The 21,154-nt window shown below is 38.1% G+C and overlaps 1 pseudogene; it reads right to left on the bottom strand.

Annotated features, from left to right (window-relative positions):
* Window positions 1-18,889: 18,889 nt before the first annotated feature.
* Window positions 18,890-19,380, bottom strand: LOC147426100 (uncharacterized; annotated as a pseudogene).
* Window positions 19,381-21,154: the final 1,774 nt, after the last annotated feature.

Here is a 21,154-nt window from a genome sequence, read left to right as displayed (position 1 = left end):
AGCATGTGACCTTGGACCCTGGCTCTGTTCGTCTGATTGCCCACATACTCTTGGAAACTGTCATCTCAGGCCAAGAATTGGTCACATCACAAGCTCCATCTCTTTTGTGACGAGAACCACCAACGTCAACGGTTTTTGTGAAAACTTCTTACCTGTTGGCTGTCCTCATCAAGTTGCACTTTTGCATCAACAAAGATAGGTCTTTTTTCCTAATGCTCTTTTCTCTTGTGGGAATTCTAGTCATTTTAGGACTATTGAAACCCATTTCCTCCATAGAACCACTAGCATAGTCAGCTAGGTTTTTTGGGGTTGATACACCAGAAGTACGATGCATGAAGCACTCCGCCAAGTTTTCCAAGCCTAGACCCACAAAGGTACAAACACCTTTAAGATATGCATTATACTTTACACTTTGCAGCACTGCCATGGCCATGTCCGCACCAGTTGCCTCATACAAGTTTAGATTTTCCTTAAATCCAGTAAATGCTCGCATGCTTGCATGCTTTCTCTCTAGAAGATTTGTATTAGGCACAAACATACCAGACTCATCTTGGGATACAAATCTAACACCCCAATAAAAAACTCTAACATCCCACCAAGCAAGCCATGTTTTTAAACAAGGAATCTCACCATGAATTTCATGATTAGTGGTCCAAAATCGACGTAGTTGTAGATGTCAGCTTGATTATTTGAAGGGGCATTTTTCCACTTGCGGCATAAAAAAATTTTCTCTTCTTGAGAAGAAGGACGTATACACTTGGTTGTGTGTCGTATCATGGATTGCTCTCAGTGAAAAGCACAAGATCTTTCTTTACCTGGTGTGAATTTTTTTGCACCTCCAAAATACATTGTACAAACTGCAATCCAGTTAGCATTTGCTTCATTAGCCCGTAAAGCCTCTAAACTCTGGCTTGTTAAATCCTACATCCTCAACAACGTTATTAAGCATTTTCTAGAAATCAATTTGAGCAAACTTATTCTCTACAGTAAAATCACAAGTAGCAATGGTCATTAATTCACGAACAAATGGGTCGTACATATGTGCAGACATTGTTGGCCATCCATTTACATTATGAACCTCGACCTTTCATTGACATCTTGGAAACATGTGGATGTTGATTTTTCCCACTTTGTCCTAGAAATAGTAAACTTTAAATGTAAGGATATCTACTTTTATGCTTAAGCTCAAGAACAGCCGCCCAAACCTTTTGCAGTAATGTTCTTTGATTTTTTTGTAATCTCCAATGTTATTTTAGTCCTTCGTTTATTTGTCAAGGGAGTAATTTTATCCAAGAAGGAAGAATACTCATCATCACCCATGGAATCTGACATAGGGTCACCTTCCACAACTAATTTATCCATAATAATGTCCTATGTTGTCATGTGCTCTAATTGCTTTGAAGTTGTGAATGGTTCAATAGTAGCATGTTTCTTTAGTAGTGCATCAATTTCAATCATTGAAGCTCTACATTTCCCTTCTCTACAAGGATGTTTGTGTTCCCGTAAATGAAGAACACACCTTGTGGATTTCAATTTATCTCTTGGCAAGTAGTGGTAGATCACAGCAGGACAAATAGCAACACACTCTGGTACCTGAGAGCAATGCATACAATTCAAAGTGTCGTATTCTTGGGATACTAGTCCACATGGTGTAGATTTTAATAATCGGACTTTCCAATGAACTTCACTACTTATCTTGAATCCTGTGTAGTATGGGCAATCCACATTAACACATCTAAGATGTCCAGAACATCTGCTAAATCGCACACTTCTGAATCGCACAGCACCCATAAATGAATCCGAACTACAAGTGACATACTCTGCTACATATGAATATCGTTTTGTTGTTCCATCCCTATCATTCCAGAAGAGTCACCTACAGCTGTAATCTCAAAGGGCACATATCTATCATAATAAGTAGGCAGCTCATTTACTTTGACAACCTCTCTAATCTGATTAAGGGAGTGAAACAATTGACTCTGTGTAGGCAGTCCTCGAATCATTTCTATTACACTTGTGATAGGTTTTGAGGGTTCATCTAGATTTGAATCTAAGGGGATAGGATCCTCACAGCTACCGACACCAAGAACTTTGTAGAACTCACAGTATTCATGATCAAGCAAATACCCTTCTTCCCCAGTGTGCTGTTTGCAATCGCCTCTAACTTCACTTGCTCATCGGATAGGGTCAATGGATGAAGGCTAAAAATTAATGTATCCAATGCAAAATAACTTCTAATATTAGCATTGGAAAGTTCAATATGTCTTTTATGACATATAATGACAAGCTTCTGTGATTTATAAGGGCCAAAAACAGTAATATGCCTAGACATTGTGAAGAATACTCTTAAAAAAACAGTCCTTAGGACAATGATTCACTATATTTCAAAGAAGACTAACAAGTTTATACTATTTCAAAAACCTTTACCATTTTCGGCTCATTAATGCATCACGTTGAAGACTTGAATTTCTCAAAATGATGAGTAAACATTTTTCCAATTTTGAGAGAAAAATATCTTCTGAAGAGGATTCTCTTATTATTGAGCTTTTATTATATTATCTTTTTTTATTGCCAAAATAAGATCTTCTATAGCTTGAGATTTTAAAAATTCTAATGTACATTTCTATGCAGCTTGGAAAACATTTTTTGTGGACCCGGATTTGGAACATTTTCACACGCATATAAGCTGGCTAGCTCTAAATTCGAGAGGGATAATCACATTAGAAATTTCATATTATAACTAAAAATTCCATAATTTGAACCGGCTTGAGAACCTTCTTTCCCAAATTTGAGCCGCCCATTTTCATTTTGAACAGGCTTTGAATAAAGCAAACCTATCTCATGGATACTGTTATTTTCTAGCTATGGCAGTGAGGGAGAGAGTGAGAGAGTGTTGGAGAAGTGGAGAGTGAGAGAGCGTTGGAGAAGTGGAGAAGCTATGGTAGATCTCTCTCGAGCTCCTCGAAGGTCGTCACCCCCTCTTTCTGCCTCGTCCCGTCGTCCACCTCAGTCCTCGTGCCGCTCACTTAGCAGGTACACGGTTCACAGCCATGCCTTTCTCATGGCTCTCCTTTGCACACAGTCTAAGGGATCTGTGTCGATGCGGATCCTTTCAGATTGCTTCTGTGTAAGGCTTCACTATTCTTCTACCAACTGGTTTAATGTTTAGCCTTAATGAAAATTTATGTTCAACTTGATGTGTCATCTTCAAGGCCATTTCACAATGTCATGGGGGCCTCATTGAGTGCTATTCCATGCATTTTGAAAGCCTGTGACTGCATGAACATGTCGTGAAAAAAGGGGACAACACGAGTGCAGCAACACAAGGGGGGCACGAGAGTAAGAACCGACACAACTCGGGTGGGGTGCACGAGAGAAATAACCGACACAGCTCTGAAATCGAACGCTCAACGCTATGAGAAGTGTTTCTCTTCTTGAGTTCCAACTGCACACACGAGTCCCCACCTTCCCCTCGACCCATCACCCCATCAAGGACTACACGATGACATCGACAAGCTAGAGATTGTGTCCAAGGGATCTACAATAGTCCAAGGGATCTGTGTTGACGCAGATCCCCTCGCAGTGCATTAGTGCTTCACGTTTTAAATTGTTTAGTAGATGGGAACTTCTCTTTCTCATATCCTCTCCCTCTCTCTCATGCACATATTCAAACACACATCCAATCTCTGTCTTGTTTACATCCAGAACTAAGAAGAGTGTCATCACAGTAGCTTCCACCTCTATGTGCATACTCTACAATAGCACTACCATCCTCTGCAAAGACTTTTCCTTCACAATTGATGCCTTAATTCTAAAGCACCCACGCCACAAATGAGCTCCAGTTAAAATTTCATCGCGCAATAGATTAAATGCAACAATTGCCCCCCAATACATTTCAAGCCTCTTATTGATGGAATTCAAGGATCTGCGTCAATGCAGATCCCTTTGAACTGCATCATAGAATTGGGGACATGCAGAGGAAATTATTTCTAGTTGCAAGTCGTCTACTAGGTAGGATAGTTTTCGAACACATGCAGACTTGTGTGCTGACTGGGGCCCCATGGTTATTTTTTGCCATTTTCCACACAGCTTGTGAGGACTGCATTGTGAGGATGCATTTACTTGAGGATTTAGCTTTGCCATGAAGCTTTTCTATAAAGTAGCTCAAGGGATCTGTGTCAACACAGATCCCTTATTTCATTGTGTATTTCATGGGGTGAGTTTAATTATGCAGGTAGAATTTTTGGAAGTAGCAAGTATTGAATGGATTTTTGTTTGCAATGTGTTTTAATTGCTTTTCTAAAAGTTTTAAATCCCCAAGTGAGGTGGATCCTTATGTACTATTTGAAATTTTGTCCAATATACACAGGAGACCATGGCCAATTTTTTTATTATTTGAGCTCACTAAAAGTTATGTCAATGTTGGTTTTCTAATTTCTTTTGTGTCCTTATGGCATTGTTGCATTCCAAGATCTAGAGGTCATTCAAGAAAGAGGGTACTTGATACCTTGCCAATTGGAACATATGATTCTATAGACCAAATCAGCTCTGTGTCAGACACGAAAATGGGAACCATTCAGAATTTTCTTGAGGACGATGTGGTGTCACTGGATATGGGACAAGGTTCATTACATGATGCAGATCCCATATTAGCAGCTGAAGAAATTAATTTGCAAATAGTTCCTTGGGAGGTAGGAGATGAGGTTATTGCAGCTAGTGAACCAAAAGATGAATACAATGCATTTACGCATAAAGGTGCATATATTTTGGCTTCCACTAGACTCTTTAGTTTCTTTGAGTGCCCCACTATCCCTCTTTGTTGTCTTTATCCATATGCAAGAGTTCGAGGTTTAAGAGACGATTTAAGTGGTTCAAAGTCATCTTTTGCTAGATTAGGCTACATACAAGAAAAGGGGTTCCTCATTGTTTCCTTGTGGACATGTCAAAAAGAATAAAAAAACGTCACATATGAGAATTACTTTTCAATTTTACTTTGCAATCTACTTGGATTTTCTTTTTGTTATACATTTGAACAATAAATCTCATTTAGATGGGGTTATGAAGGAGTGGGATCCACTGTGGAATGAGGTCAATGAGGAGTTGGGAATGGAGTTGCAAAATAACCCAAAGCTGTTAGATTTTGTCGGCCACATGTTTTTTAATATGGAGGGAAATCATTGACCAGTGGCATGGACTAAAGCCATTTAAAAAAAAATCCACGTCAAAAGATAAGCATTGCAGAGTTCTTTGTACTATTATTGATCCTACTAGAGTGCCAAAGATTGCCTTGCTCATAGCAGTCTACAAAGAATGAACTTGTAAGTTCTCTTTATTGTTTTTGTGAGAACTTGAGTTTTATCCTTGTCTTTTAAACAAATATGAAATTTTGAATGATTTTTTTTTGTGTGAATAGCATAAATTCCCATTCTCTTGTCACTGTGCATCTTCGGATGAGATTGTGAATTTGACTCACATTTGTGCTACCGATCCTAATGTATACTTAAAAGCCCTGCCAGAGAGAGATCACAAAATGATATCATATGTCAAAAAATATTACTCTAAGGGTGAGGAACCTTGGTATCATTGACACAAAAATATATTGCACGTCTTGTGCATGATGTGAGTAGAATTTTTTCTCTCTTTTATATTCACTACATACAATTTTGCAATGATTAATAATTCCTTAAGCTTTCCAAAGGTGCAAATGACCAAGGAATATAACATAAGGGTTGGTCAGCTCTCTCGTGAAAGCTTGGCTAAAGAGGATTTAAAGAAAGAGGAGGAGAAAATTTATCACGGTCTCACTACAAAGTATAGTGACAAGATTGGAAAGGTATTCTTTTATGTTTGTAAGTTTTTTTGTGTTCATAGTATGGTTTTTAATTACACACATCTGATGAACTTATTCTTTTGTTTCGTAAGCTTCTTAACATTCTGGATCCGCACTTGGGATTGGCTTGGCAAAGTCTTGTCATTGCGGTGGCGTCTTGGAAGTTGGGCAACATTAGAGAAGATTAACTTAATTGCTATTGTGGATGCTCCAATACAAAACAAGCTGTTATGGTTATCTCTTTTCGATGCGAACAATCTCACTACGATAGCATATGGCATCAAAAAAGGAGATGTTGCCTATTAAACATGAGACTTTTTCTTTCACTAGCTCTTAATGCTTTTAATCAAGTACTAAATTGTTCTTCAATTTTTTTTTGTGTCCACTCAAGTTGGCTTCATAGGGAGGGTCTCTTAGCTAGGCTCTATGATAGAGCCTCATGATAGATAGGTTGGGTACATGTGGAGATATTGTATTGTTAGCTGACTGTACCCTTATGTTCTACTTTGAGGAGATAAAGCTTGAGGCTAGGCCACATCTCTTCCCTTTGGAGGTATCTTTGCAAATGAGAACAAAAAATGCTGATAAACAAGCCCTCAAAAATCTTGACACTGTGCGTATGGCTGCACAAAGATTGGCATACAAATATTTTTGTTTTCAAGGCATGATGTAAATAAATAAATTTTATTTATAGAAGTGTAAGAATATTGTATCCATTGTCGTTTTTGTCAAGATTCTTGAACTTTTTGGTGTCTCAAAAGATTCTTCCTTCAATTCCACTACTCGCTACAAAGTGGACAGAATCGAGAATACCTGATTCATGTATGTATTCAGGGAAGTTACATAAGCTTTCTTCATGGGAGATTGAAGCTTGTCGTGGGTGGATGGAGAAAGTCCATGTTCTAGCTTGTGAGAGAGATCTCAGAGATGCAATTGGAGGTAGTTCTGTGCCAGCTACACAAGTACCAATACCATCTTCAAGTAGAGATACAAAACCTTATTCACATATTTTTCCTTGAAATGTATAAACTTGGTAACTCTAAAGTAATCTCATTTAGAATGGATTTCTTGAAAAGGAAAGGAAGCTATAGCAGACACTATTGCAAATGAGTTGATGGAGGAGGCTATGCCATCCTCACATGGTAGTACTTCTCGTACTTAATAACATCATTACACTTTATAGTCAATTATTATGTTTCTTTCTCTAATTTTGTGCCATTTCTTTCTAAGATATTGGTGGATCTTGTCAATTGCATTGTGTCTTTTCATTTGATTATCCATATAATGTGTCGATGCATGGTCATATTAGACATGATTTTGATCAATGTATTGCTGTCACTCGGGAATACACTGCCATTTCTGGAGATTTTTCATTGGGAGTTAGGTGTCTCCTTCTTGGGCTATGATTCATCAAAATATGCTCAAGGCCCGGCCAAGTGATCTTGTTTATAGGCAAAACAACAAGTCAATTGCTTGGGCTACAGATTTTATTTTCCTCGACCTTCCATATGGAGGATTGATGAGTGGCTATGGTGTCCCACCCATGTGGGATAGGATCACGAAGGATCATGTCCGTGTGGGAATTCATCTCGCATGGGACACTTTATTGGACTTGGGATGGTTGTTAATCATGGCCTCTTTTGTAGGTTTGTAGTCTCTAACCACTTTGAAGTTTGTATTTGAAGTTCATATTTGAAGTATACAAATCACTCATGTGATGTTTTACAATTAAGGTGATACACCTCGATGGGTGGAAAGGTTTTGCGTTGCTTCTGACATGCATATTTATTGACGGATAGTAGTGCTTCATCACACTTCCTACGGATTCATGAAAGCAAGAGGAGACAGAGTTCAGGTAGCTTGTATTTCTCTTTTGTAGTTTATGTGAGGTGTGTTCCTTTTTTCAAAAATAACTTTTTTTGTATTATATGTGTGTAGTTTGACGCCTCAATGTTTTACTTGGTGCATCGACGGGGTTCCACATCGCCTATTTACATAGCAGAGAGTATGTCTTATTTTTGAGCACTTGACATGAGGCCTACAGATTCTATCATGCAGCACTATATTCCTGATACCTTGATATCCACTGCCGCCGATGGAGTGCCATGGCGTGGAACATTGCAGAGGAGCTCTACATTTTTGGGTGCTGGAGTTGTTATGTAGGAGTAGAGGCATTTTCTTGGAGTAGCGTAGATGCATGACTGCACCTATGTTGGCGACCTGTGCAGCTTCGGATCGAGTGTGTGGTTCCTTGGATTTTGATGATAGTATTATTACAGGTTTTGTGCAGTCTATGTTACATCACCTATGTAGGAGTAGAGACATTTTCTTGGAGTAGCGTAGATGCGCGACTGCACCTATGTTGGCAACCTGTGCAGCTTCAGATCGAGTGTGTGGTTCCTTGGATTTTGATGATAGTATTATTACAGGTTTTGTGCAGTCTATGTTACATCACAAAAAATAGAGTAGGGAAAGGGTTTAACGCCTATTGATTTGGAGGATGAGGGTGATAGGCCTATGGGTGGGAACCCTTTTGATGACTAGTGAAACTCCCATTCCATAGTTGGACCTTTTGTATACTTTTTGCTATCATATATGTGCTTTGGTATTCCTATGCCATTGTGTGTCTAATAATCTATCACTATGTCTTGATGGTTGTAAAAGGTGCTATTAGACTCATTGGCTAGTTTATAATTTATTTTTTTTGTGAAGTCTATTACCCATGTATATTGAAGCGGAGGTGATACGGATGGCATCAGATGGTCGCTTTGATTTTTGCGGCTTCATGAACAACTTTGTATACGCAACATATTATTCACGATGAATGTGACTCTTCATAGGAGTTTCCGTTTACAGATTTTGCAATGTACTCTTTTGATATTAAAGAATGAATTGGGTGTATAAAATTCTTGCATGGTTCAAGGTTGCAAGATTAATGGAATTATCTTTTTTTTGCATTATATCTGTCCATTTTATATCAATTTCTTGTGTTATTACAAAGTTAGAACTAGGAATTTCAATTTGCAAATTTTGCAATGTACTCTTTTGATAATAGAGAATGTTTTAGGTCTATAAAATTCTTGCATGGTTCAAGGTTGCAAGATTAATGGTCTCGTCTTTTTTTCGCATTATATTAGTCTATTTTTTATCAATTTTTTGTGTTACAAAGTTAGAACTAGGCCATGGATTTAAAAGAGGTACTCTATGCTTTCGAATTCGCTCGATTTTTTTCATCGCTCAAACTATTTCGCTCGCCTTCTCGCGACACTCTTTACTAGTAAAAGTATGCATAGTATTGTTATATGCATATTATATTAGAGATAAATATTTCTCCTATTGATTTCATTGTTCTAGTTCTGTGACATAACCTTTTAGTAGATCAAACATAATTGGAGTTAACAATTTCACTTTGGCCATCTGTTTGAGGGTGATACACTGAAGAAAAATTGAGCTTTGTTCCAAGATTTGCAAAGAGCTCCTTACAGATATTATTAGTCATTCTAAGAGCCCTATTAGAAATAATACTTGTTGGTAGCCATGATACTTAAATACTTGAGAGATGAAAAGTTGTGCCATATGTGGATCTTTTATAATCTTTTTGATAGTATAAAATGAGGTTGTTTACTAAGCTTGTCAATGATTAACCATATTCATGTGTTTCCATGGGTTGACTTTGTAAGCCAAGATAAAATCCATAGCTCCATAGAGAATCACGAACATATAATGCATTGAGGTACATATTCTTGGATATCCTTCTTCATAGTAGGCCAAAAGAAATATGTTTCAATGGCACTCATTGTTGCCTCAATCCCTCTATGCCTAATATAAGGTGGAGCATGTGATTTATACATAAGCTTACCTCTCAAATATTTGGTAACACATAGCCGAGAGCCATAGAGAAGGTAACCATATTGAGTCTAATATGGTTCGTGTGTTCTCCTTAGAACTAGGACTGACATAATAGGAGGATCCTCCAATGAAATAGTTCCACCTTTTGAGTGGACAACACGAGACATCATCAATCGCATCGAAGGGTAAGGCGGGATATATGAAATCCCTACTTTGAGCCACTTAAGCTTCTGAGCTGCCTCTTCAAAATCAATAACAGTGTCATTCAACTCTTCAACAAACAAGGCACCATCATTCTCGTCTTCGAATGTTGAACAACAAGGGCTCCCTCTTGAATGCATGCAATTGCCCACTCTGTCCAAGACGTCTTGATGTCATCTATGCTCTTAAAACCATGCACTAGATCTTAAAGGAGCATCTCAAAGCTGAACACATCTACCTTAGAGATAAGCTCCTGGCTAGTAAACCATTCCAGGGCCAGGTAGCCTCGCGGGCTGCCAATGTCCGCAGACATTGTAATGCAGCTATCCAAATGGAAGCATTAGGCAAAGCTGAAGTCGGTGTAGTCACTGTGGGACACTTCAACCATGAGGGAGTCGATCCTTCTCAAGCAGGGCGAGGTTACCTGTGTTAAAAAAAACTGGCCATAACAGGCAGAGGTGCTGCCGCTACTCCAGAGCAGGTTACCCTGCAAATTGTGGAGCTCGAGTGAGCCGTCAATGGTGAAGTTAAGGGAAGAACCAGATTGAATCGGTAGAGTGCCTCATCGATTGTCTTGAAACCAAATGTGTAGTTTCCTGCATCGAAAGACCAGAAAGGCGAAGAGGTTCACGGCACCCGCCCATTTGAAAACGGTAGCTATGTAACCCTCTGTCGTGTGGCACTGCCTTTTAAGGTGTAGAGAAAGGAGCAATAGTGTCCTTTCTTTCTCTCCTAATTATTTGACACCATTTTTGGCGTGGCGACGATCAATGGGCCTCAATTTTAGGCGCGACTACATTGTACATGTCTTGTCTGATCTTGAAATAACAAGGTGAGGCATGAAGGCCTGCTAAATCAAGGGGAGGATGAGATTTATGGAGAGCAAGCTGTTTAAATGAGTGCTTACAATCACATGAAATTTTTGTTGTGTTTTAATATAAATTTTTAATATTTTTTTTCACCATCAACGCGGGGAAGGTAGTGGGGAGAAACTTTACACATATCATGTATTTACAACTGTACATTGCTGTACATTACACCCTCAAGTGGCAACCGTGGGAACCACCCCCCCCAATAGCGGAGGAGAATACACTCAAGAGAATGCAACCCGTGAGCGTCAAACCCTCAACCTTAAGGTTACGCACAAAGGTCTCACCAACTGTGCTACGCTTCTTGGGTTAATATAAAATTGTATTATCCATTATACATAAATAATCACAAATAGTTTATGTATTAAGAAAATCCCCAAATAATAAGGTGAAAGATACACATTGTACATTATCATTTGAAAACAAAATAAAATGAAAAATTTAAAATTTGAAATATATTTTCCATCGTACATACATAATCACGAATGGTTTATATATTAGAAAAGACTCCACTTAAATAACAAAGTGAAAGGTGCACCTTATACATTATTATTTGACAACAAAACAAATAAAAATAAAATAAAATGATAGACTCAATTTAATGCCTTCATAACAAGATAGATTTAATAAGCATAGAAAATAATAAAACAATTTAATAAAATGAATCTTTGTTAAATTTTTAAATTAAAAAATTCTTTACAAATCAAAATATTAAACAAGGTGAAGAATCAGAGTGGCCTACATAAGGCTGATTGATTGTGGAATGAAAATATTAAAGGTGTTAAAAGGGAGTCATAATGTATGTTGAGGAGTGATTTGACTAGTACATGAAATTTGTCCCTGTTTCATAGGTGAAGATTGTGGAGGTAGCCCATATGTGGTCTAGGGATGATCCATGGATAGTTGTAACATCTATTATTAATTGCTTGATGCCCCATTTGTTTAGTGTGGAGGACAGAGAATTGTATAAAGTGTTTTGAGCATTAATGTCAATGTTGAAGTCACCCAATTGCAAGATAATGATTGGAATTGATGTCTCACAATTTTGAAGAATTAGAGATAATGCATCGATCAAATTTGGTAGGGGTGTTGTAATGGAACTGTAAAGAGAAGCGACCTCAATGATTATAATACTCGCCATCCTAATAGTTGCATACATGATCTCTACTCTTGGACGAGAGATATGGCTAGATTTCAAGTGGGGGAGGCTTTGTTGGTGGAGTAGTGAGATGCCCATATTTGCATTAAAGTGGTGTTGCAAGTAGCCTGGTATGTCATGTGGCAAGTTATTTGCTAGGCTTGTTTCTTGCAAGCATAGCACGGGTGATGCCATTAGTGTGGAATTTGAGATAATCTCCTTGATGTGTTTATTAAAAGACACGACATTTAGTGAATGCATGATGATATGTGTGTTCGAGTAAGCTTCCAATGTCTTCTAGGTGAAGATCCATTTGGCTTGTACTTGTAAGTGATTTAATTCTTCTAGCATGGTTTGGTCAACTTTGATTTGGGAAGGTTGTATTCTTTCCAGCAGGTAAAGGTTTGATGGGTCTCGGGCACGCAATAGTGTTGTGTATTCAAGGCCATGTGTTCATATGTGTTTAAGATTGAAAGCTAGTGTTTGCAATGTGAGGCCTTGCGAACGGTGGATTGTTTGTGCACTAGCTCGTTACAGTGGGAATTGTGATCGTGACATTGTATTCAAGCAATTTTTACCAATCTGAAACTCACGCATCACATGTTCTATTAGAGTCCATTCTCTTGTAAATTAAATGCTCGATGAGTAATATGTTTGATTTTTCTAGCGTTTTTTCTTTCCAATGATAGGGTTTGCAAAATGAATCAAGAGTATTGTTTTGTTTATTGTTTTTGTGAAATTCTTATACGAGTCAGGTGCACATTTGAGCGTAGCTCCATTGCGCTCGTGTGTAAGTGCCCTTTTCACAAATGCTCCTACCCCATCATGTTCTCCTTTCCCGTGGCCATTTCCAAAGAAGTTCCACACCATCACTTTCCCTGTCAAAGCACCATATCTACCAACAAAATAGAAAGGCCTTTTTGCCTTGAACTGCGACGCTGCCCCATCTGACCAAACCCACTGCTGGCTAACATCCAAGCCTCTATTTTTTATCCATTGCCAATGTAGCATAAAGCAGTGTTGGACAAACAAAGTGTCGTGATTTTTATCATCAAAAATGAAAAAGTGCAAAGTCTTTTTTATCTCAGGTCCAACACAATAGTAGGTAATGTGTACAAAAATGGTGACCTGAATGGAATACCAATGGATCCACTGGATCTCATTCTGCTCCTTGAATGAATAATTCTCAGGAAAATCCACCATAGATACAACATCTTCAAGAAAATGCATGATGCACGCTTTGAACTGTCAGCCTGCACACCGAAGTCATGTTTGATGAAAAATTGGAGATCTTTTTTGAATACCCGTAGCAAATCAATAGTGATCATCTCCTCGCATATAAGTTCCTTCCTTTTCTTCTTCTTTCCACCTTCACATTTGCATGTTTCCACATCCTTAAATACTTTGACTTTGATGGTTCTTGCATCCTTTGGCAGCTCTTGTGAACAACATACAAATTTCTCTGCCCCACATTTTGTACATTGACCCATGTGGCATTTTAGACCATGGTAGGTAGAGCCAGCTTGCATGGGACACAATAGAGAATCTATAAGCTTTCAAATGCTCTTCACACTATACTTTGTAGCAACACATGTTCCTGCAAGTGATGAATCATTGCACACAGCGCATGCACATTTGCACAACCCACCATGCATTCCAAATGCTTGACTACGCATATGATTCACAGCCTCCTTCAAATATGAAATTTTCACATGGTAAATAATACAACATGTCAGCCTATCCTTTAGCTTTCACACAAAGTAGGGCTTTTCTGATTCAGAAGCACGAAGTTGGATTGCTACATTCGGATTGGCATCCTTGAAACATTGGTAGAGCTCAGCCTGCATTCCACAACAAGAAAGCTTGAATGACGAAGAAATCATGTGTCAAAGCTACACATTAGCTATCAATAGCTATTAATAGCTATCAAAAGCTATGAAATAAAAATCACTAGCGATAAATATCTATAGAAAAAAGCTATCATTATCTATCAAATACCCATAAAGTAGAAATCATTAGCTATAAATAGCTATCAAAAGCTATCAAACAACTACTAGTAGCTTTTGTATACAATCACTAACTATAAATTACCTTTCACCAAAAGCAAACACCTGATCATTCACTATCAATAGCTATCATAGAGCTACCAATAGCTATCAAATGGTAGTTATCAAAATCAATAGCTATAACTAGCATTGAAATATCTAAGAACCGCTATCAATAGTTGAGAGGTAGCTATCACCAGCTATAAAGAGCTATTAAAGATCTGTCAATAGCTATCAAAGAGCTACCAATAGAAACCACATAGCAATCATTAAACACTAGCTATGAAATAACAATCACTAGCTATGAAAAGCTATTATAGTTATCAAAGAGCTATTATTAGCTATCAAGTAGCAATCACTAGCGATAAAGTAGCCTTAGCTATGAAATAGCAAACACTAGCTATGAGATATCTACCAAAAAGCTATCAATAGCTATAAAACAAGCACTATCTATGAATAGCTGCCAATAGCTAGCTATCAATAGCTATCCAATATTAGTCAATAAATATGAATGGCAACTACTAGCTAGGAAAAGCTATCAAATAGCAGTTACCAAAGAGCTATTAATATCTATCAAATAGTAGTTATGAACATCAATAGCTATCTCACAACAATTACTATCTATAAAACAGCTATCAAATAGTAAACACTAGCTATGAAATAACTATCATTAGCTATTATAGTTATCAAAAAGCTGTTCTAGTAGCTATTGTGTAGCAATCACTAGCTATGGAATAGCTTTGGCTATGAAATAGCAGCAAACACTAGCTATGAGATATCTATCAAATAGCTATCAATATCTATGAAACAAGAAGCACTAGCTATGAACAACTATCAATAGCTATCAAACAACAATCACTAGCTATGATATAGCTTTAACTAAAGAAAATACTTGATTATTAGACATTGATAGTGATCACTAGCTATAAAATGGCAATCATCGGCTATGAAATATCTATTATTTAGCTATCAAATACCAATAAATGGGTATAAGATAGCAATTGCTAGCTATGAATAGCTATCGGTAGCTATCAAAGAGCTACCAATAGCTATCAAATAGCAATTACTACATATAAAATATCTTTCAAATAGCAAACACTGGCTATGAAATAGCAATCACTAGCCATGAATAGCTATCAAATAGCTCTGACTAGCTATGAAATACCTGATCCTAAAGAAAATACTCGATTATTAGCTATCAATAGTCATCACTAGCTATAGAATGTCATTAACTAGTGATAGCCGTTTTTCGGCTCTCTGTAATTGCCATAGTGAGTTATCTCACCCTATCAAATCACTCAAACACTGTGGTTACCCTCACCCTTTCACTGTATATAGGTGCGTGTGAGTTAGGGGACTTTTCCCATATCTCCTTACTGAAATAAAAAACCCTCAATTAGCTAGTCATTGGGCTAGTTGAGCCAAAAAAATATAAAATATAAAAAATATAAGTATATTATGGCCCATGCGTATGTAAATATTTCTTTGTATATAGGGCCTAAATAAAAGATTTTTTCATAATTATTTTGGTATTTATTTAAATATTTTTACCTAGGTGTGTGTTATTTATGCTCTGTACATTGCCTCACCATTACCACAATTTTTCTTACCATTTTTCATACTCTTTATTCCATATAGAAATATTTTCATGTAAGCTTCTCTTATATTTGGTGTAACTCCACCCCAACAAAAATCCAGAAAAACTAGTTTTATTTATGTGTATATTTTTTCGCTATTGTGATTTTTCCCTTCCTACATCTATTTTGTTTTTTTTATAAAAAATTAGAACACCAAAAATATTCATCTTTTTATGGTAGACATCTAATGAGAGAGATTTATTTTGACCCCTTTATATTTTTCCACCTATATTATTTATATTTGACATGTACATATTTTTTAGACCCCTCAATATTTGATTTTCTTAGTTGTACTATTCACTTATATCATGATCTCAACAATATCTTCAATTATAGACCTACCAAATAAGGTCAAGGGTAGGTGGCATGCATACATGCACTATGAAGGGCTCACTCTTGGAGGTATTCAAAAGAATCATCCAAAGAAGGACCCCACAAGGACCTTGTGAAGTGGAAAAAAACGGTCGGTTTTGCTGAATTTTTAAAGTTCACTTGCTCTCCGAATTTGAAAAGGTGATACAAACAAAATTTGTAGCTCGTGGGCTGAACTTTTGCCTCAAATTTTTTCATATTTTTTTGAGCTACGAGCTGTGAGATATGATTTTATTAGTGGACCCCAGTTTTCTCATGCTATGCAGCCACACTCTCTCTTCCACTTTATCATTTTCCTCTTTCACACACACTTCTCCACTCATCATCCCCACCTCTCTCACCACTCCTCTCTGCACCCTACTCACCTTCTCCTCAACCTTGAAGAATAAGGGAAACCATGGTGAACTCATACCTCCCACACACAATTCCATTCCAAAATTGACCACCTAGTCTCATTTTTCCTCCTCCAAATTACCCATATCTATCAAAAAAACCACAAAATTCAGCCTCTTCTCTTAAAAGACAGCATCATGGTGGTTGATTACTCAGCTTCAATTACCTTGTCTCTCAAGGAAGGTCAAGAGTGGAGAAAAAATGTACCGTCAAAGCTAGTGGACTTTACACAAGCGTCAAAATTGGCCCTACTCAAGACACTTGGAGCATCAACCTTGTAAGAAATCCACCTTTTCTTACCTCTTAAGAGTTTTTCTTCCTTATTTGTATCCTACATGGATACTCCCATTGTAAATATCCAATTCCATTTGTAAATTAATACTAACTCTACTAACACTAACCTACTATGAAAAGTCCTATCACCTCCATTTCTCTCCTCTCTCTTTCCCCACCAACTTCTTGATAATTCCAAGCAAAAGAAATTAGATAAATTGCTGAAAATCTAACCCAACCATGGTTAGAGGAGTAACCCTAGCCTTCAAAATTGCTATAAAAGGAGGGTGTAGCTAGCACAAAAAGGGGGGAGCCATAAGCAAGAGCACTATGCTATAGCTTGAGAAGCCAAGCTCAACCTCTCTATAAGGAGCTCTTGAGTGGAAGCTCATTGTCTTATGCATGTGCATGTGTTGTAATAGGGGATTAGCAAGGGAACTCTATGCCATTGTAAGAGAGAGAGTGATCATTCAATTGAGAGTAGGAAATCTATCATTTCTCCTACTAGTGTAAGCCCAACATTTGCTGAATCAAGGAGGGTGGATTTGGACTAAGCTTGGATACTTTGTCTCTCTTCCCACGTGAAGTAATGGACAACAATGATGTGTAAGTGTCTTGGTGTTTTTTTTTGTTAAGTTCTTGATAGCTTGTCTCTGGTGTTGTCATCAATCTAGCCATAAATCCCACATACTGTAAGAGGGCGACAGGGTGGAGAGGACTCCCCTGGCCTTAAGACAGTGATTGGGGTGGCTTTTCTTGTGATGTGTTGTGGTGAAATTTACGCAAGCTATGTTGAACAAATACTAATCTCACTTTGATTTGTCATGACAGATTTGTAAGAAGGTATTAATGCAACAAGCACCCCCTCCCCCTTTCTCTCTCTTTCTTAAATATATAGTTGTGCTTGCTTGATCATTGCCGATACGTTTCAAAGCAGCCCGAGCACTATCTCTCTCCCTCTCTCTCTCTCTCTCTCTCTCTCTCTCTCTCTCTCTCTCTCTCTCTCTCTCTCTCTCTCTCTCTCTCTCTCTCTCGTGTATTAGTGTGTGAGAGTGTTCCATTGGTGTTAGGGTTAGTGTAAAATCCTTTCTTGTTTGTGGGTTGCTCTAACGATTCTCCTCTTTTGCGTCCTAGTTCGCTCTTAAACTAGGTGGTGCCCCTTGTGTAGTTGGGATTTGGCTGTGGGTTTGTTGTTTTGGTTGTGTTGTGTTGTGCCCCAGCCCCATTGAGCAGCACGGGAGCCTTGAAGGGTGTCTAGAGGTTGCTCTTCTTGTTGCCCGCCCCGGACCGCCTCACTAGCTATAAAATATTTATTGATTACCTATTAAAAAGAAAATTTTGGCTATGAAATAGCAATCACAAGCCATGAACATCTATCAATTGCTATCAAAGAGCTATCAATAGATATTTTATAGAAATCACTAGCTATAAAATAGTTTCACCTAAGGCAAATACCTGATCAATAGCTATTACACAACTGCTAATAACAAAATAGTTATTAGTATCTATCACTATCAACAAGTAGGTAATTACAAAAATAGTCATTATTGGCTATCAATATCAATACCAATTATCCTGGCAAAAGTTATGTAACAACACATAGCTACCGGTCAAACTTTGACGTCTATCAAACTGGCCAATATAGTGAACAACTATGACATATATTTGACTAGTTATAAGAGGGTACAACATAGCTAGTGGGTGGCTATGAAGTAAACTACATTTGATAGCTATTAGTGTGGCAAGAGTTATCTATAAAACATGGATAGCTACGAGCCAAAATTTGACAGCTATTAACTAGCCATTGCCAAAGAATAACTATAACGAATAGCCATGAAACACATAATTGGCAGCAAAACAGATAGATAATGGTCAATAATTGGCAGCTAAACCCTGGGAATAGTTATGTAGTAATTCAAGTAACTGTGCAGTTGAAAAGCTTCTACCCGACAAGAGTATCTAACAAATACAAAAAGCCACTACATGGCATACACTTTCTTCCATACCTATGATACTTCTAATAAATGGATGGGATGTTTGATATACTCCTTCCGACCAATTCTCTTTCGACATATGTCTTTTTTGTTGGGGGATACACAAGTCTCAAGCATCCAAAAGTTGACTATTAGCTCCTTTACCTCTTCAAGTATGCGACTTTTTGAAGACTCCGATGACATGTGGCAAAGGACAAAGTGGTCTTCTCATTTTGTTGGAGTAGCCGATTCTTGGCTCCATACAAGTTCCTTCTATGAATAGAAAGTATCTTGGAGACAAAATTAACATTAAGGCCTTGTGCCTCCTCTGGGTTTTTTGAGTTCAGAAGCATCATCATGGTAGACCTCTTGAGGAACATCTCATCTTCAGATTGTGGCCTCTTCAAGTCTTGAAGCGTGTTCCGTATATTTCCTATCAGTGTATCTACAAAACAGGGTGTTGATGCTTTATCGTTCTGGATATCTTTTAGTGAAGGGTGCTAAATCATCCGATTGAAGATGTCTTTCTTGGTGTCCATGTCCATTCCACTTGTGCTTTGAAGTACATATCATGCAATCCCTTTCGCTATCTTTGCTCTTTTTTCATTCTCGACGATTTTTGCACAACACTGTGCCTTTGTTAAGTCTTCTATTCCTTCGTCTGCTTCATTCCCTTCTCTTTCAACAACCAAACCTACATCTGCTCTTCTCTTCAATCGGGCTCTTTGTTCTCTCTTGCGGAAAGCTTCATATTCCCTGATCACCATTGCCTGCTTCAAGTCTTGGAATGAACCAACCATAAAAAACATAACACGGTGACTTATTTACAATCATTAGCTAAGCTACAAGGAGCTTTAGATAGTGCAGTCATAATCAAAAAGAGACTTTAGGGCAACAACCCACCAAGGCATCTTCAGATTCACGAAAAAAGTGCTGCAAAAGCAAGTAGGAACCCAAAAAATGTTCAGATGAAATAATGAGGTATCATGACATAAACAACAGGTATTACCAAGATCAAATCGTCAGGGGAATGCAGGGAATGGGAACCCCGAACAGAGAAACTGGCATCTAAAGGATTCTCACTTCTACAACTATTTGTGTCATTTCATTGTGTTGATGTCATGAATGTTGCTCCAGACCACCATGTGGTGTTCTATGCTTACTATCTACATTGAGTGCCTCCTTCCCAGCAATACAATACAATGTAACAACTGTAGATAAATTAAAGACAATCATAATATCCTTGGTCATGTAGATAATAACCACCAATTGTGTGACTAACCATATGTACATACCTCCCCAGATTTTACAATACAAGGCAACAACTGTGAATAAATTAGAGACTATAGATCGTGTGATTGACAATATGTACATATCTCCTTGAATTTTGCCCTCACTCCCACCCCAAACATAACAAGTGCATTTAAAACAAACCTGCCCAAAGCACAACAGTTAAAAAGAGAGGGAGAGAAACGGATATAATGGCAAGGCACCTGCTCCTTATCCTCCCCTTCCAAAGATGCAAGTTCCACCATGAGTTCTACTCACCTACAAAAAGAAAGAGCTACACACACACACACACACACACACACACAGCAATACACAGAGCTGTAGAGAGAGAGAGAGAGAGCAATGTTCCATAGCTGCTAGAACACAGACGTTGCAGAGTGCGGATGGTTGTTACATCACCACGTTAAAAAAATTCACTTTCCATAATGAAATTGTACTTCGTGAGTTTGACCACGTTTAAAAAATGGTAGTCCCAAAAAGTAGATTTTAATGTTTCAAAGGACAAGAATTACTAGCTTCCTCACTCTCCTAAAAGTGATGTCCCGGACATAGCTATTGTGTCCACCCACTCATGCTTCCACCCAGGTACCAATGTATAAACTTAAGGGACATATGTTTCTCTCTATTCCAATTAGAGATCCTACAGCCCTAGTGCTGCCATGGTGCATATCTAGATGCCCTTGAATGGCCTAAATTCTCTTTGAGAGATTTTACAATGACACATAGGTGATCCTCAGTTCCTAGGGCCATAGGTGTCTCTCTATCCTAATGACAGGTTCTATGGACCTAGTGCCATAGGGTGCGAATGTATAAGCTCAAGGGCCATAGGTTTCCCTCTATTCCAATTAGAGATCTTATGGCCCTAGGACCATAGGGCTCCCATAGTGCATATTTAGGTTCCATTGAATGGTTTGAATGCTCTTTGAGAGATTTTACATTGACACCTAGGCGACCCTCAGGTTCTAGGTCCATAGGTTTCCATCTATCCTAATGAGGGGTTCTATGTTCTTCCTAGGGCCATAGGGTGCCAATGTAGAAGCTCAAGTGACATATGTTTTCCTCTATTCCAACTAGAGATCCTATGGCCCTAGGACCATAGGATAGACATGGTGCATATGTAGGTGCCCTTGAATGTATTAAATGCTCTTTGGGATATTTTACATTGACACATAGGTGACCCTCAGGTCTTAGGTCCATAGGTTTCCCTCTATTCTAATGATATATCCTCTGGCCCTAGGGCCATATGGTACCAATGTAGAAGCTCAAGGGCCATAGGCTACACAC

Source organism: Adiantum capillus-veneris, chromosome 24, assembly GCF_014529385.1.
Source record: "Adiantum capillus-veneris isolate H3 chromosome 24, ASM1452938v2, whole genome shotgun sequence".
Taxonomy (NCBI): Eukaryota; Viridiplantae; Streptophyta; class Polypodiopsida; order Polypodiales; family Pteridaceae; genus Adiantum; species Adiantum capillus-veneris.
This window is presented reverse-complemented; position numbering and strand designations above follow the sequence as displayed.